Below are 18,830 nucleotides of genomic sequence, written 5' to 3'. Positions count from 1 at the left end.
ATTTCTCCACAGGTGTTCAATGGGATTTAGATCTGGACTCATTGCTGCCACTTCAGAACTCTCCAGTGCTTTGTTTCCATCCATTTCTGGTGGCTTCTTGAAGTATGTTTGGGGTCATTGTCCTGCTGGAAGACCCATGACTTAGGACAAAAACCCAGCTTTCTGACACTGGGCACTATATTGCAACCCAAATTCCTTTGGTAATCTTCGGATTTCATGATGCCTTGCACATAGTTAAGTCATCCACTGCCAGAGGCAGCAAAGCAACCCCAAAATATTTTTGAACCTCCACCATATTTGACTTCTCCCTTTTTTATCTGATTTCATGTGTGATTTTCATATTGCCCACACCTGTTACTTGCCACGGGTGAATCTGAATGACCATCACATGCTTGAAACAAACTTGTTTACCCACAATTTTGCAAAGGTGCCAACAATTTTGTCCGGCCCATTTTTGTAGTTTTGTGTGAAATGATATCCAACTTGACTTTTATGCTCTGTTTTTTTGTGTTGTTCCAATACATACAAAGGAAATAACAATGTGTATAACAAAACATGTGTAATTGCAATAATTTACTGGGAGAAATTCTTCATTTACTGGAACAATTTCAAGGGTGCCAACACTTTCAGCCATGACTGTATGTAACATTTTCAAAATACACTGCATCCTTGCTTTGAAAACTGCCTGTATGAAGCCATTATAACTCTCATCACCCGCTGCTGGACTCTTCCTTGGCACTCATGCTTTGGTCAGTGACATGGGCATTGCCTGAGAGGCACTGTGCAAGCCCGAGCAACCGTCCATTCACACTTGGGGACAAGTTGGTGCCTTATGAATAAAACAATATAACAAAAACAATAATAGTAACGTACCAGAAATGGGGCTGTTGTGACTGTCACCTGGTGTCCAGGACAATGTAACGCTACGGTCCTCCTTTTCCAAAAGCTGCACATTTTCAGGCGGCATTGGAACATCTATGGATAAAGAAATTCTTTATGAAATATGAACAATATGGATTACCTATTTATCATCTTTAAACTAAAGTTATTTAGTACTTAGCAAATACTATTGCCAAGTTGTTAAAGTTGTTAACCCTCCTTGTGCTGCCATATTGTCCTTCTAAGAGGCACTAAATTTTTTTTAGCAGCAAAACTTATGTGCATATGGAGGTACAGTGTGGGTTTGTAGTAAGCTATAGGCAACATATTACTTATTCGGACAATGTTTCATAATACGGCTGTTGACATGGGGTCTGTCAGCACAAAGTGACTGTTCAAACCAAGCACAAGGGCTTGGTGCATGCACCCTGGTGTGCCAAAAAAGTTCAGTGCACCTTCCAACTTGCTTGTTTTCCATGACTCTCCATCCTCCTCTGGTTCTATAAAGACAGAACTGTTAATCAAGGAAGAGGCGGGTGGAGGCAGATAGAAAACAAGTAGATAGGAAGGTGCACTGAACTGTTGTGACCCACTAAAGTTGCACCAAGCACATGTGCTTGGTTTGAGCAGTCATTTCAAGCTAACAGATATCCAAAAAATGTTTGCTGACAGACAAACAAATAGTAGAGAATGGGAACTGAACTGCTTGGCTGCGTCAAGGGTGTACCGAAGTGCCTGTGCTTGGTTTGAACCGTCATTTTGCTCTGATGGACTCCCTTCAAATGGATATTCTGATCTCAGACATTAATGGCATATACACATGATAATTTATAAATATAGATGTGTTGCCCAAAGGTGAGAGCGAGGCCTGGTGACGCAGGGAATTGAGATGTGGCCGCGTGGCTCACTTCACTCACTTCTATGGGAGTTCTGACAGTCACACATTACATTTTGGAGCTGGATACTGATATTAGGCCTCTTTCACACATCAGGTTTTTGCCGTCAGGGGCGATCCGGCTCTTTTGACAAAAACCGGATCCGGCGAAATGCAATGCCAGATCCGGTTTCCCCCCCATTGACTTGCATTTGCGCCGGATTGCGCCGGATGGCCATGCGTTTCGTCCGGTTTTCGCCGGATCCGGCAATGTGTCGCAATCCGGCGTCTGGAAAAAACGGCAACTGTATTGTTTTTTGTCTCCGGCGAAAAAGCCGGACCCACCGGATCCGGCGCTTCCGGCTTTTTCACACAATGAAAGTCTATGAGCGCCGCAATGCGCCGGATCCGGCCGTTTTTTTGGGCCTGAGCATGCTCAGTAGCTCTGCCCACAGCACACATATATAAAAGCATGACAGTGGGACCCTCAGCCACACCCAACATGCCACCCAAGACAGGAACCAGGCGCAGGATAAGGCAGGAGACCACTGCAGCACCATCAGAACCACCACCACCCCAAATTGAGCAGCAAAGGGAACATGCTGAACAACGGGAGGGGAGTCCACCAGCAGATGAGAGACGGTAATTATCAAATCCCGCATTCCTCAAAACTAGGGCCATGGAATATCAAGATATTCATTGGCCCTTTGTTTCTCTTTATTCAACAGCCACCCAAGAGATGCAGCAGCACTGGCAGCAGCAGCAGCAGCACCACCCACAGCCATGGAGACTGGCCAGCAAGAGGACACCACATCTTCTTCTGGGAGCCCTCCCTCGCATCGTCAGCGTTTGATGGTAAGTTTTTATTTCCAAAATCCATCATCTCTGTAATATATGTCTATTCATTGCCTTTTATTTCAAAACAGGAATCACAAGCTGAAGAGGAGCTCCCAGAAGAAGAAGGAAGGGGTGGACAGACACCTGGAGTGGGCTCACAATTGGTAAGATTTTTTCATCAAACGCAGAAACACAACATCACACTACACACAACACATAGAAAACAATGTACCGCAGACATCACACAGCAAACAAATATGCCAACATCCAAACACATAAATTTTTTTCTTTTCTTCTCTAGTCTTCCCAATCTGGTGCTCGGCCAAGAGGTCCTCGCAGTGCCTCCCAGGGTCGTCGGCGACAGCAACGCGGCGGTCACCAGCGTGTAAGTATAATATTTAAGTTTTAAATTTTGGTACACTTTTTATTTCATGTCTTAAAGTGTGGTGACTAATTTTGCTATTTTTCTCTTTTACTTTAACAGCCTTCAAAGCGTGCTCCCGACTCTATGGAGCCGCTATGGAATATGGCTGACCGCCGCCATGCTGACCTGATAGTTACCCGACGGCTCTGGGAGGAAATCTGTTCGCTCCTTGTGGACCGCTGGGAGGACCTCGATGCTCGGGCCCAGATTAAAGAGCGTAAGTATATACAGTACCGGTTGCTTGATGTAAACCAGTGTTTCCCGAACTCCAGTCCTCGTGGTCCCCACGGATCATGTGTTCAGGATTTCTATTTACTATGGAAATCCTGAAAACATGACCCCTGGGGACCATGAGGACTGGAGTTTGGGAAACACTGATGTTGTATACTAACCACTTTGTCCTTTCTTGTTTCAGGGGACAGAATTGTGAAGCTGTGGCGGTCTGTGAGGGATCGTTTCAAGAAGGAGTTCAATAAAGAGATGCAGGCCCCGAGTGGATCTGGAGGACGCAGGAGCAAGTACAAGTACGCACGAGCCCTGTCGTTCCTCCGGGATACAATGGTCACCAGAAGGTAAATATTACACACCACATGTGAAAAAAAAATGTTTAGATGTAAAAAAAAATTTTCAGCCAGGGCCATGCCATGTCACTATTTTAATTGTTTTTTTTTCTCTTTATTCCACAGAACGGTGAGCAGCACTCGGGAGCCTGCACGATTGGACCCTTCTGAGGCGATACCTGAGGAGACCGGCACCGAGGGACACTTCGACCGCCCCGGTACATCTGCACCTTCCCACACATTCGACCCATCTGTCCCAGCCACCAGCGCAGGAGCATCGTGGCCGACAACATTACATGAAGCTGCTGGTGAGGAGATCGCTTTCCCTTTACCCCACCCTTCTGCCCCTGCCACCGCTAGTACACCTGCGGGTACTGGGCGGCAGCGGCAGAGGGGTCAGGAAAAGACTTATGCGCCAGAGTTCTTGCATCTGAATGCATCTTTCCAGAACTGTCTAAAAGTCTTGTCAGAGCAAATCTCCACAGGCTTTCAGCAGATCAACTCCAGCATTCTGGAGGTGAAGACACTTCTGCAAACCATGCATTCAGAAGCAAGATCTTCGCCAAACCACACCTTTTTCAGGTCTGTTGTGGAGCGCATGGAAACGCTCTCTCCTAGCCAGCAGATGCATGTAATGCATTCGTGCCACGGTGCTCTCCAGCACGTTACCTCCCAACCTCCTCCTCCCACCCCAGTAGTTCCTCTGTAGGGTCGGTGGGCCGAGCTGGGGGGTGGTCCCTCTACTTACCGCGCAGAGTCGAAACAGAGACAAGATGAAGGTAGGTTCTGGGTGCAACAAGTCCAAGTTTATTTCTCACTTGCCGTCCGCCTGACGGCCTCAGAAGCACACCGCACTTCCTTCACCTCACGGCCCCCCGTTTCCAGGGCCGCTTTCCACACACCGCACTTTACACTAGGGACGTGTATGCGTACACCGTCCCCTCTTCACTCGTCGACGCTCCTGACAGGTCAGTCACTGTGGCCGCCTTAGGCCCGTAAACCAGGGCTGTGGAGTCGGAGTCGGAGTCGTGGAGTCGGAGTCGGTGCTCATTTTGGTGGAGTCGGAGTCGGAGTTGGAGTCGGTATAAAATGGACCGACTCCGACTCCTAAAATATATATTAATATATAATTAATTAATATATAATAATTAATAATTTATTAATTGGGTACAGTAATTCAATGCAGGATGTGCTGAATATTTTTTCATAGGAGTTTGGGAAAGTTATGAAATGTCCTATAAATGGCTGTTATATTCCTGATCTAAGGCTACATTCACACACAACGTTTTTCCTGTGTTTTTTGAGGATACGTTTTTCAGCTGCAAAAGCTGATCATCTTTTTAAAAAACTGCATCACCTGAAAGGTTTTTGAGCTCATAGATAATGTTTTCAATAGCAAAAGCAGATTAGAAATCTGCTCTATCTATCCATTTATCCATATCTGTCTATCCATATCGTATCTGTACCAAAAAGAATGAAAACCGGGTAGTACACCAATATATATTCTGTTCTATCTAAATATCTTGATTATTGGATCATAAAAATGATTAAATGTCTGAGGTTCACATTGTACTACAATAAATTTTTCACTTAAATATAAGCAATATGTGTGGGAGTCGGAGTCGGAGTCGGAGTTGGAGTCGGTGTAAGGGAAATTGAGGAGTCGGAGTCGCAGGTTTGGCTTACCGACTCCACAGCCCTGCCGTAAACCAACAGCGCTTCTACTGTTCAGTCGTCGTGTCAGATACGGTGTCTTACACCCAGTGCCTCATCCCTTCTGCGGTTCTTCCTGTCAGGACCACCCCCCTGACGTTCTCTCTCCTCAGTCCCCCTGGTCTGGTTCTCCTCAGAGTCCACAGACTGTCGCAGTCCTCCTGTCACTTGAGCTCCCCCTGGGGACTGGAACTTTCTGGAACCCTCCCTCAGTATTTATAGCACTCCCGGTCCCCTGTCACTGTAACCCCGCCCCCATGACCAACGGTTTCTAAAGCCCTAAGCTGTTGTCAAGTCCTTTGCTCACACTCCTCCCTGCCATCTAATGGTCAACCTAAGGTACTGCACGTCCACTACACTTTCCTAGCTGTTTACCCACTGTAATAACTGACACCTACCTACACCATGCAAACCTTTCCTTCTTCACTCTGACTAGTCCGTCCGTCCATCAGGTCACCTTCCCTACACTCTCCCTTCCTTTGTCCATTGTCGTCCTCGACAATCGTCATCCCTGCCTTTGTCGTTCCGAAGCTACACCTACATTCTGTTGTCGGACCAGCTGTTGAGCCAAACCCACTAACTGCGGGGGGCCGAACCATACTGGGAGCACCATGCTCTGAGCAGCCTACTGCTACTCACCAGCGCGCACGCCACATGACAACGTCTTTCAAATTGGGCTAGGTACACCCATATTCTCTCTATGGCGTGTACCTTCCCCTACTCTCCCCTACTGTCACCTTCCACTATTCGGTACGCCATGATCGAGGTCTCATACCTTCCAGATCATTACCAGCGCCCGCCTTCCTCCTTCAGGGGTGTCCGTGGTGTTGGGGACCTGACCTAGGACGGCTGTCTCTCTCACGTCTTCCAACTCATTTTCCCTTCTTTCAATTACATGTCATGGTCGGCATCCCGGTCTCCCAGACCTCCTCAACTCTTAGATCCCTACCGGATCTCACACTTTCCTTTGGTCACGCAGACCTTCCCTTACCCGGACCTGTTGCATTTTACTTTGGCATATTATACATTAAACAACTTTATAATAGCACAAGTACCCATTTTTATATTTTTTTTTTTCATTTTCTTTTGCTAATTTTAAAACCAACATATAACAACATAACATTGCAGATCCCCTTTCGTCCTCCCCCCTTGGACCTGGACACTCCTCCGCTTTTTCATATCCCCGTTCTGTCAGGCAAACATATTTACGTATACTTTCCATACAAGGAACATAGAAAGAAGAAAGAAAGAGAGAAAAACAGTTGCATCAGATAAAACAACAACAAAACATTTTTTTTTTTTAAACGCAACTGTCCTTATAACCTGCACAACGCTGCTGCAAACTCCTGACAGTTCAATCCGCCTTATAGCGGTCAGTAGTGAGGGACCCCACAGCCGTGGAGTTCTGGGAATACTGAGGGTGTCCATTCAAGTCCTCTTTCCGGGGGTTCGCTTCCTTCGGGCTCCGCTAGCACTGCCACCGCATAATACCCGCGGGGGCAGTATTCTTTATAGTAGGAAACCAAGTCCCCATCCTTAAGCGCCCGACCATGCCGTATGGAGGCCACATTCACATATACCTTCTGGCCGGTCGTGTCACGGAAAAAGCCGTACCCCCTGTCGACGTTGGTGTATACCAGCCGTCCCCGTGATCTCTGCACCGCCATGCCAGCCTCCCCCTTTGAGTGGAGCAGGCTCCTTACCTCCTGCTCCCGAACTTTCTTCTGTTTGATCACCTCCGTGACCCAAACGGAGGGTGCCGTGCCAGTCCCAGAGTCCGGTGGGCGGGACTTCGCTGTAAAAGCGTGTGGGGCAAAGGCGGCCGATGATATCTGCGGCCCAACAGCCGCTGGGGCCAGGTGGTAAATGGGGACAGCCGGGTCCTTGAGGGCTGGAGTCACAGGGCCTGTCAAACAGGCCGCAGCCGGTTCTAACGCTGGCATAACCGCGGCCGCAGGGTAGGCCGCATCCAAAACTTCCAGCAGAGCCGAAGTGATGGCCGGTTCTGGTGATGGAGCTTTTTCCGGCCGAGGGAGCACAGCCGTGTCTTCTGCAAACGAGCTCCGCCCTGATGACTCCGTCCGGGATGGCTCATGGACGGGGGCAGGGGCCTCACTCAACTCCGCATATACCATAGGGCCCTCTGCAGCCAGACCTTCCGATACGCTGGAGACTGCTTGCTGTGGCAGAATGATAGGGGCCGCTTGTGAAGCCGCCGGCAGAGCCGGAGGAATTCTCACCTTCCCCGGCGCCGCTGTCTCCATCACGTCACCACGCGGCTCCTCCCGCAGTCTCCACTCTCCAACTCGTTGTTCAGCAGGCCTAGCCTCCAGGCTCAGGAGCTCCATGGGGAAGTTCTCCGCCGGTATCAATGGCGGCCGCTCCGCACGGGCTCCGCACCAGCTCCGCTTCTTGTCCAGGGACCCGAGGATGACGTGTTCTGGCGCAGTCCATTCTCTCGCCGCCATCGCCACTCCAGGCGGCCGATGCCCCGACACCCGCAGCGTCTCATACCGACCGGTGGGCAGCAATCAAATGGCGCCAAGCAGCCGCACCCCAGCTTTCCCTTGGGGTCACTCCCTCTGTGGGGTGGGGCATCGGCAAGCCTTTCCACCCATCTGCCAGGGTCCAGTACATGGGAGCGTCGGCCTCCGGGCACATACTGCTGTCCACGGGGGTACATTGGAGGGGGTCCCAGTCCAACACGACTGCAAACACCCGGACCTCTCCCCTGCGCTGTAGTAATGCTGCCATCTTGCGCAGCACCTGATACCGCCCCGGATCTTCTGTCAGCACCACTGAGTCACCACAGCTCTCCCAATTTGTAATCCACAGGTAAGCCAGTTGTAATCCACAGGTATTTATAATCCAAGCAGCACAGTCCAAGTCCTTCTCCATCCTTTAAGGCAGGCCTGCCGCAGAAGATGATGTATTAGCGGCGGCGATCCTGCCGACTACCCCAAATGTAGGGTCGGTGGGCCAAGCTGGGGGGTGGTCCCTCTACTTACCGCGCAGAGACGAAACAGAGACAAGATGAAGGCAGGTTCTGGGTGCAACAAGTCCAAGTTTATTTCTCACTTGCCGTCCGCCTGACGGCCTCAGAAGCACACCGCACTTCCTTCACCTCACGGCCCTCCGTTTCCAGGGCCGCTTTCCACACACCGCACTTTACACTAGGGACGTGTATGCATACACCGTCCCCTCTTCACTCGTCGACGCTCCTGACAGGTCAGTCACTGTGGCCGCCTTAGGCCCGTAAACCAACAGCGCTTCTACTGTTCAGTCGTCGTGTCAAATACGGTGTCTTACACCCAGTGCCTCGTCCCTTCTGCGGTTCTTCCTGTCAGGACCATCCCCCTGACGTTCTCTCTCCTCAGTCCCCCTTGTATGGTTCTCCTCAGAGTCCACAGACTGTCGCAGTCCACCTGTCACTTGAGCTCCCCCTGGGGACTGGAACTTTCTGGAACCCTCCCTCAGTATTTATAGCTCTCCCGGTCCCCTGTCACTGTAACCCCGCCTCCCCATGACCAACGATTTCTAAAGCCCTAAGCTGTTGTCAAGTCCTTTGCTCACACTCCTCCCTGCCATCTAATGGTCAACCCAAGGTACTGCACGTCCACTACACTTTCCTAGCTGTTTCCCCACTGTAATAACTGACACCTACCTACACCGTGCAAACCTTTCCTTCTTCACTCTGACTAGTCCGTCCGTCCGTCAGGTCACCTTCCCTACACCTCCACCTGCACCCCCTCCAGCCACTTTCCATCCTCCCCCTCCCATTACATACCAACCACCTCCCCAGTACCAGCAACCTCCCCAGTACCAGCAACCTCCCCATTACCAGACATCTCCCCACTTCCAGCAACCTGCCCCGTACCAAACTCCTTCCCCGTACCAAACTCCTTCCCCATACAACTTTCCATCAATATCATCTGCTCCTACAGTCCCTGCCCAACCCTCCACTCCACCACCTCTTCTGCCTCCCACATGTCCACCCATTCTCTAGCTTTTTCCACACCTTCACCTCTGACTGTTCCTTCCCCACCACGATCCCAGTCCTCTCTCTACACTCCCAGTGTCGAAGTGTCCCGCAGCACCTCCAGCAGTATTTCCACCCCACACTACACAAATTTATAATGTGTGTATTTTAATAAAAATGACCAGTTTTATGGTTTCAAACCTTTATTAAAAAAGTTTATTTAAATTTAAAAACAGTTTACTAAAAAAAAAATAATGTAAATAAAAGTTAAATTATTGTTTACACTGGTTGTCTGTCATTTCTTTCTGCGGCGAAATATGTTAAAAAAAAAGGTTAAATACAGGGTATTTAAAAGGTAAAAGGTTCTCAAAACCAGGTATATAACTGTGGGTAAAAGGTAAATAAATTTTAGCTTTTTGCCACAGTTGTGTTCCTGGTTGTGTTTGAAGCAAAGTATTTCACCTAAAAAGTTGTGTTTATTGTTGGTGATTTCCTAACAATGTACACAACTTTTGTTAAAAGGTGAAATACTTTGCATAAAACACAACCAGGTACACACCTGTGGCCTAAAGGTAAAAATAGTAAGACTATGACAAGATAGCCAACTTTGGTTGGCAAAGGTATATACTGTTGGTACAGAAGGTACACAAGTTTGGTTAAGGGCACAAATCTTTCACACTCTGTCATCCTGCCAGTGTACTCTGCCTTGAGGTGACATAAAGTATAGTGCAAAATTGTCCCTCATTACTGAAACCATCACAGAACTTCTAGTGGTAATGTTCTGGTAATCTTGCAAGGTGGTTTCTTCAGAGGTGTCCTCAATGGAAATGGGTTCCTTGCAGATAACAAAATTGTGGAGTACCACGCAAGCTTTGATCACCTCGTCCACAGTTTCTGTCTTGAGGTTGATCGCAGTCAATAGGACCCGCCATTTGGCTGTCAGAATACCAAAGGCACATTCAACCATTCTTCTTGCTCTTGTGAGGCGGTAATTAAAAATGCGTTTTGTTCTTGACAATCCTCTGCTACCGTACGGTTTCAAAAGGTGTTCTGACAGCTGGAAGGCTTCATCCCCTACACAGACAAATGGCATAGGTGGACCAGATGTTTGCAGCAGCGGTCTAGGGGATGGGAACTGGAAGGTGTTTCCATACAGTTTACGCCCCATGGCAGACAGTTTGAAAACTTGAGAGTCATTGGAGCGGCCATAGGCCCCAATATCAACAGCAATAAATTTGTATTCCGCGTCAGCGATGGCCATGAGGACAATTGAAAAATATTTCTTGTAATTGAAATATTCCGATCCCGATCCGGCTGGCTTTACAATGCGGATATGTTTCCCGTCCACAGCGCCCAAGCAGTTCGGAAACTGACATATCTGTTGAAACTTTTCAGAAATTTTAATCCACCTCTCTGTTGTGGGCTCTGGTAAAAACTCTTCAGCTAAGGAGTCCCACAGTGCACGGCATGTGTGCTTCACTATTCCAGATATGGTGGAAATCCCGAGTCTGTACTGGAAATGCAGTGACGAAAGGGATTCTCCAGTTGCAACAAATCTGTGGGGAATTAAAAAACAATCAATTAGTTTAAAATAACAGCATTACATACCAAAACTCAGCTATAACACTTGGAGATACAAACTACCACCAACAAGATTGCAGTGAAAGTGTGCTCTGATGCGAGCATATCCAATAAATGTGCTTACCTTAAAGTCACCATCAGACGCTCTGCGGGTGAAACAGAGAAGCGGCAATAGGTGTCCGATTTTCTTATGGGGTGTGCAATGCGCTCCACCAAGTAATCAAAATTCTCCATTTTCATCCGAACATATCCAAAAAATTTCTCCGGGTTTCGTCTAAGGTCCATGCAGAGTGTAGAATAGACCCCATGCGTCATTCTCTTGGCTGTGATGGGGTGGATCCACAAACTTCGTCTACGATGCCTGATGCGCTGCTGTCTCGCTCTCTCCTCCAGAACAATCACCCTCAAACGATTCGCCTCCGCTGTAAAATCTGCCAAATTCTTCAAAATATTTCCAATGACAACATCCATCTTCGCCAGTAACTTGCTCTTCTCTCCAACCTGCACTTTCTCCTCTACAACCTGTCAAAGAAGGGCTGTAGGAACACGGTATATATAGTTTTTCAGTAGCCAATCCCGTTCGGAAGGCCACAAGGGGCGTTTTTAAAAACCGGATCCGGCGTAATCCGTCGAAAAACGGATCAAAAACCGGATGAACCGGATGAGACGGATCCGGTTTTGGCTGTCATGCGCAAGACGGATCCGGCAGAAAACCGGATCCGTCACATCCGGTTTTACAAAACATTTGCCGGATCCGGCACGACGCCGGAACGCGCCTGACGGCGAAAACCTGATGTGTGAAAGTAGCCTTACCTTTCACAGTCAGATGACTCTCAGCTTCCATAGAGTCCAGCCAAGTATTGCCAATGCACCTATAGGTTCCTCCATCCTCCCAGCTTACGTCATTTATAGAAAAGTATTTGATTTCACTTGTATTCTGTATTAAAGAAAAAACACAAAGTGTAAAGTAACCGAAAACCAAGAGAAAATCTCCGACTTCACCAAAGACAATTATTATGGTGCTACAAAATGCATATATTAGAGGTGGCAAGACGGCCAACAGCTCTGTAATGACTAGGGTTAAAGAAGTTATCCACTACTTGGACTACTTCTCATACCCCTCGTTTGCCCCCCATAAAATAATAAAGATTATCCTCCTCTCCCGAGCCGTTCCCACGGTGTTGGCAGTCACTCTCCCTGGGGCCCTTGTGCAGTGTTGTGACATGTGACCCCGGCGCCCAATTAGCGCTGGCGTCACTGTCTCCGCCTTCGGACAAATCGAACATGAAGAGGAAGACCGAGATTAGCTGCAGCCCGGACTTCCTCTTCATGATCGATTTGTCCGAAGGCGGAGACAGTGACGCCAGTGCTGATTGTGCGCTGGCGTCATGTGTCACAACACCGCATCACAGCCTTAGGGAGAACGAGTGATGACATCGAGGAAACGGCGCCGGCACAGGAGGTGAGTATAGGCTTTATTATTTTAAGGGGGCCAAACATTTTGATCAAGAAGGGGTTGTTCTAGAAGGTTGATCAAGCAGGGATTCCTAAACAATCTATGGGCAGCATGTATCAGACTCTGGCTGCATGATCTCAGCCAGGTATATTTGACTCGGAAACACTACAGCATTTTAGAGAAAAACACACTTTAAAAGCCTCCGGGGACTAAGCCGCACAAGAGGTTGGTCAGCCAGGTGGGACCCCGGGGCTTCTCCCCTCCTGCTGCCAGTGACTGACAGGTCTCTCCCTATGTGTGTGTCTAGGGAGAGACGTGTCACTCAAGGAGAGTGGGCTTGTAGAAGCCGCCATGGTCCTGCCTGCCCAACTATTCTCCCGTGCTGCTTTGTCTCTGGTGGCATATAAAATATATTTTTCTCTGAAATGTTGCAGTGTTTCAGAGTCAAACAAACCTGGCTGGGATCATACAACCAGTGTCTGATACAGGCGCTTTTCACAAAATTAAAATATCATCAAAAAGTCAATTTATTTCAGTTCTTCAATACAAAACGTGAAACTCATATATTATATAGAGTCATTACAAACAGAGTGATCTGTTTCAACTGTTTATTTCTGTTAATGTTGATGATTATGGCTTACAGCCAATGAAAACCCAAAAGTCATTATCTCAGTAAATTAGAATACTATATAACACCAGCTTGAAATAATGATTTTAACCCCTTAACCCCCAAAGACCAGGCCAATTTCTACAATTCTGACCACTGTCCCTTTATGAGGTAATAACTCTGGAACTCTTCCATAGATCCCGGTGATTCTGACAATGTTTTCTCGTGACATATTGTACTTCATGGTAGTGGTAAAATTTCATTGATATAACTTGCGTTTATTTGTGAAAAAAATGGAAATTTGGCAAAAATTTTGAAAATTTCGCAATTTTCCAACTTTGAATTTTTATGCCCTGAAATCACAGAGATACGGCACACAAAAAACTTAATAAGTAACATTTCCCACATGTTTACTTTACATCAGCACAATTTTGGAACCACAATTTTTTTTTGTTAGGAAGTTATAAGGGTTAAAAGTTGACCAGCAATTTCTTATTTTTGCAACACCATTTTATTTTTACAGACCGCATCACATTTGAAGCCACTTTGAGGGGTCTATATGATAGAAAATACCCAAAAGTGACACCATTCTAAAAACTGCACCCCACAAGGTGCTCAAAACCACATTCAAGAAGTTTATTAACCTTCAGGTGCGTCAAAGGAATTTTTTGAATATTTAAAAAAAAAATGAACATTTAACTTTTCTTTCCAAAAAAAATACTTCAGGTTCAATATTTTTTTTTTTTACCAAGGGTAACAGGAGAAATTGGACTGCAAAAGTTATTGTGCAATTTGTCCTGAGTACGCTGATACCTGAAATGTTGGGGGGACCACTGTTTCAGCGCATGGCAGAGCTCAGAAGTGAAGGAGCGCCTTTTACCTTTTTTAATGCAAAATTGGCTGGAATTCAGATCCAACGCCATATCACGTTTGGAGAGCCCCTGATGTACCAAAACAGTGGAAACCCCCCACAGGTGACCCCATTTTGGAAACTAGACCCCCCAAGGAACTTATCTAGATATGTGGTGAGAACTTTGAACCCACAAGGACTTCACAGAAGTTTATAACGTACAGCGGTACAATTAAAAAATCGTATTTTTTTCCAAAAAAAGTTTTTTTCACCCCCAATTTTTATTTTCCCAAGGGTAACAGGACCCTAAAAGTTATTGTGAAATTTGTCCTGAGTACGCAGATACCCCATATGTGGGGGTAAACGACTACTTGGGCGCATGGCAGAGCTCAGAAGGGAAGCAGCGCCATTTGACTTTTTTGGCTGGAATTGAGATCGGACACCATGTCGCGATTGGAAAACCCCTGATGTACCAAAACAGTGGAAACCCCCCACAAATGACACCATTTTGGAAACTAGACCCCCTATGGAACTTCTCTAGATCTGTGGTGAGCACTTTGAACCCCCAAGGGCTTCACAGAAGTTTATAATGCGTGAAAATAAAAAAAATCATATTTTTTCCACAAACATGATCATTTAGTCCCCAATTTTTTTATTTTCCCAAGGGTAACAGGAGAAATTAGACCCCAAAAGTTGTTGTCCAATTTGTCCTGAGTACGCTGATACCCCATATGTGGGAGAAAACTACTGTATGGGCACACGTCGGGGCTCGGAAGGGAAGTAGTGACGTTTTGGAATGCAGACTTTGATGGAATGGTCTGTGGGTGTCATGTGCGTTTGGAGAGCCCCTGATGTGCCTAAACAGTGGAAACCCCCCACAAGTGACCCCATTTTGGAAACTAGACCCCCTAACGAACTTCTCTAAATTTGTGGTGAGCACTTTGAACCCCCAAGGGCTTCACAGAAGTTTATAATGCCCGGGCATGAAAATAAAAAAATCATATTTTTTCCACAAACATGATCATTTAGTCCCCAATTTTTTCTATTTTCCCAAAGGTAACAGGAGAAATTGGGCCCCAAAAGTTGTTGTCCAATTTGTCCCGAGTACGCTGATACCCCATATGTGGGAGAAAACTACTGTACGGGCACACGTCGGGGCTCGGAAGGGAAGTAGTGACGTTTTGGATTGCAGACTTTGATGGAATGGTCTGCAGGTGTCGTGCGTTTGGAGAGCCCCTGATGTACCTAAACTATTGAAACACCCCACAAGTGACCCAATTTTGGAAACTAGACCCCCCACGGAACTTATCAAGATGTGTGGTGAGCAATTTGAACCCCCAAGTGCTTCACAGAAGTTTATAACGCCCGGGCGTAAAAATAAAAAAATAATTTTTTTCCACAAATGATATTTTTGCCCCCAATTTTTTCTTTTCCTAAGGGTAACAGGAGAAATTGGACCCCAAAAGTTGTTTTGCAATTTGTCTTGAGTAGGCTGATTCCCCATATGTGGGGGTAAAACACTGTTTGGGCGCATGGCAGAGCTTGGAAGGGAAGGAGCACCATTTGACTTTTTCAACGCAGAATTGGCTGCAATTGAGATCAGACGCCATGTTGCATTTAGTGAGCACTTGATGTGCCCAAACAGTGGCAACCCCCCAATTCTAACTCCAACCCTAACCCCAACACACCCCTAACCCTGATCTCAGCCCTAACCCTAGCCTTAACCCTAGCCCTAATGGGAAAATGGAAATAAATACATTTTCTTTTAATTTTATTATTTTTCCCTTACTAAGGGGGTGATAACGGGGGGTTTGATTTACTATTTATAGCGGGTTTTTATGTTTGGCAGCTGTCACACGCTAAAAGACGCTTTTTATAAAAATAGTTTTTGTATCACCACATATTGAGAGCTATAACTTTTCCATATTTTGACCCACCGAGTCATGTGAGGTCTTATTTTTTGCGGGACGAGTTGACGTTTTTATTGGTTTCATTTTCGGGTAAGTGACATCTTTTGATCGCTTTTTATTCCGATTTTTGGGACCCAGAATGAACAAAAACCAGAGTTTCATGAATTTCTTTTGGGGGGGTGCGTTTACACTATTCCGCCTGCGGTAAAATTGATAAAGCGCTTTTATTCTTCGGGTAAGCACGGTTACAGCGATACCTCATTTATGTGTTTTTTTTATGTTTTGGCGCTTTTATGCAATGAAAACAATTTTATATAAAAAATCATTATTTTTGCATCGCTTTATTCTGCGAGCTATAACTTTTTTATTTTTTCTCTGATGATGCTGTGTGATGGCTCGTTTTTTGCGGGACAAGATGACGTTTTCAGCGGTACCATGGATATTTATATGCGTCTTTTTGATCGCGCGTTATTGCACTTTTTGTTTGGCGGTATGATAATAAATCAATGTTGAAAGGAGAAAAAGCAGGATGGCACTCACCGGTCACATAAAGTAGATTACTTTATTTCACATAAACAAGGCATAGGCACGGGAGCAATATGCTGAAAGACGGACAACAGCCGTTTCGCGCCCAATGCGCTTCAACAGGTCCATGCGCGAAACGGCTGTCGTCCGTCTTTCAGCATATTGCTCCCGTGCCTATGCCTTGTTTATGTGAAATAAAGTAATCTACTTTATGCGAACGGTGAGTGCCATCCTGCTTTTTCTCCTTTCAACATTGAAACTTCTTGTTTTTTCGATATGGGATTGAGCACTCATTCTAAATGGGATTAAGGTGTTATATTCGATGTGGATGTGAAAATATATGTGCTGACATTGAGGGTATTTTATGCATCATACAACGGTACCGGATATCTGTTTTCTCTATTTGTGGAATGATAATAAATCATTATTTTTTGCTTCGTTTTTTATTTTTATTTTTTAAGGGGTTCGCTAAAGGGGTTAACTAATGGGACAGTTTTATAGGGCGGGTTGTTATGGACGCGGCGATACCAAATATGTGTACTTTTATTGTGTTTTTTTTTCCAAAAAATGAATTTATTAGGGAATTTTTTTTTAATTAATTTATTTACCAATTTCTTTCAAATTATTTTTACACTTTTTTTTTTTTAACTTTATTACATTGTCCCAGGTGGGACATCACTGTCCTGTGACAGATCGCTGATCTGTCACATCACAGATCACTGTGACAGATTAGCGATCTGTCACAGGCACTGCTGCAGACTTCCTCGTGCCTGCGCTTTGCAGGCACAGAGGAAGCCAGCTCCCTGCAGGCCCCCGAAGGTCCCTGTCGCCATCTTGGATCCGGGGACCTGCAGGGCTGGAGCCCCCCGCAGCAGCGCGGCGCATTGCGCTGCTGTGGGGGGCTCAGGGAAGCACGGAGGGAGCCCCCTCCCTGCCGATGCTTCCATTTAACCCCCGTACATCGCGATCGTGTTTGATCGCGGTGTGCAAGGGGTTAATGTGTCGGGAGCGGTCCGTGACTGCCCCTGACACATTGTGCTGGGTGTCAGCTGTGATAATTAGCTGACACCCGGCCGCGATCAGCGGCGCTCACCACGTGGGTGCCGCTGATCGCTTTGACGTACTATCCCGTCCCTGGGAATTAAGTCCCAGGGCACATGGATGGGATAGTACGTCACATGGCAGAAAGGGGATAAAATCCTGCAAAGGCTTCCTAAATGTTTAAAAAGGTCCCTTATTCTGTTTCAGTAGGCTCCACAATCATGGGGAAGACTGCTGACTTGACAGATGTCCAGAAGGCAGTCATTGACACACTCCACAAGGAGGGTAAGTCACAAAAGGTCATTGCTATAGAAGCTGGCTGCTCACAGAGTGCTGTATCCAAGCATATTAATGGAAAGTTGAGTGGAAGGAAAAAAGTGTGGTAGAAAAAGGTGCAAATTTAGCATCCTAACAGTCCTCTTTCTATTGGGCCATGCTTTAAAACAAGAGGGGCTTCTGAACATTTACAGAAAATAATGTGTTTGTAACACGCTACGGGACATTCATGGGTGGAACAGCGATAGGGTGGAAAATGTCCTGTTAAATATCCAGACCGGATAAGACAGAGACCTACACTCTCACATAGACAAAAACGATTTTGAAGTTTCACCAATTCGGTTACAAATACCTTTTGTTGACTTTTCGGAGCTCCTGTCCATCTTTTAACCAGGTGATTCTCAGAGAAGAAAACAGGTGGGGATCGCACTGAACGCGGCACGTCAATGTTATAGAGTGCCATCTCCTAAACCATGGATTCTCAGGGGACACGTAACCCTTTGTAGGCTCTTATCCAGAAATATGTAGAGAAGATTACTGCACCACTCCATAAAGCAAATCACTGTGTAATCTTCCAATAGTGAATGTGCCATACCTCGAAGTAAAAGGCTTGCTTGAAGTGAAGTCCTTCCTTTAGTGTTTGACACCTCCCATGTGTATGAGCCAGCGTCCTCTGCTTTTAGATCCTGAATATGGAGCCGTGTGTGTAACGTGTGTACAGAGGAGCCGTGTGTGTGTAACGTGTGTACAGCGGAGCCGTGTGTGTGACGTGGGTACAGCGGAGCCGTGTGTGTGTAACGTGGGTACAGCGGAGCCGTGTGTGTGTAACGTGGGTACAGCGGAGCCGTGTGTGTGTAACGTGTGTACAGAGGAGCCGTGTGTGTGTAACGTGTGTACAGCGGAGCCGTGTGTGACGTGGGTACAGCGGAGCCGTGTGTGTGTAACGTGGGTACAGCGGAGCCGTGTGTGTGTAACGTGGGTACAGCGGAGCCGTGTGTGTGTAACGTGTGTACAGAGGAGCCGTGTGTGTGTAACGTGTGTACAGCGGAGCCGTGTGTGACGTGGGTACAGCGGAGCCGTGTGTGTGTAACGTGGGTACAGCGGAGCCGTGTGTGTGTAACGTGGGTACAGCGGAGCCGTGTGTGTGTAACGTGGGTACAGCGGAGCCGTGTGTGTGTGACGTGGATACAGCGGAGCCGTGTGTGTGTGTGTAACGTGGGTACAGCGGAGTCGTGTGTGTGTAACGTGGGTACAGCGGAGCCGTGTGTGTGTAACGTGGGTACAGCGGAGCCGTGTGTGTGCGAAACGTGGGTACAGC

General features: G+C 46.8%; 1 pseudogene; it reads right to left on the bottom strand.

Moving 5' to 3' along the window:
- The window catches only part of LOC141052318 (neural cell adhesion molecule L1-like protein), a 38,708-nt pseudogene extending 20,504 nt beyond the window's left edge, over positions 1-18,204 (bottom strand).
- Positions 18,205-18,830: the final 626 nt, after the last annotated feature.

Source organism: Dendrobates tinctorius, unplaced genomic scaffold (genome assembly GCF_039654945.1).
Source record: "Dendrobates tinctorius isolate UK_male_01 unplaced genomic scaffold, ASM3965494v1 ptg000159l, whole genome shotgun sequence".
Lineage (NCBI taxonomy): Eukaryota > Metazoa > Chordata > Amphibia > Anura > Dendrobatidae > Dendrobates > Dendrobates tinctorius.
The sequence above is the reverse complement of the archived record's forward strand: the minus strand, read 5'-3'. Positions and strand labels throughout refer to the sequence as shown.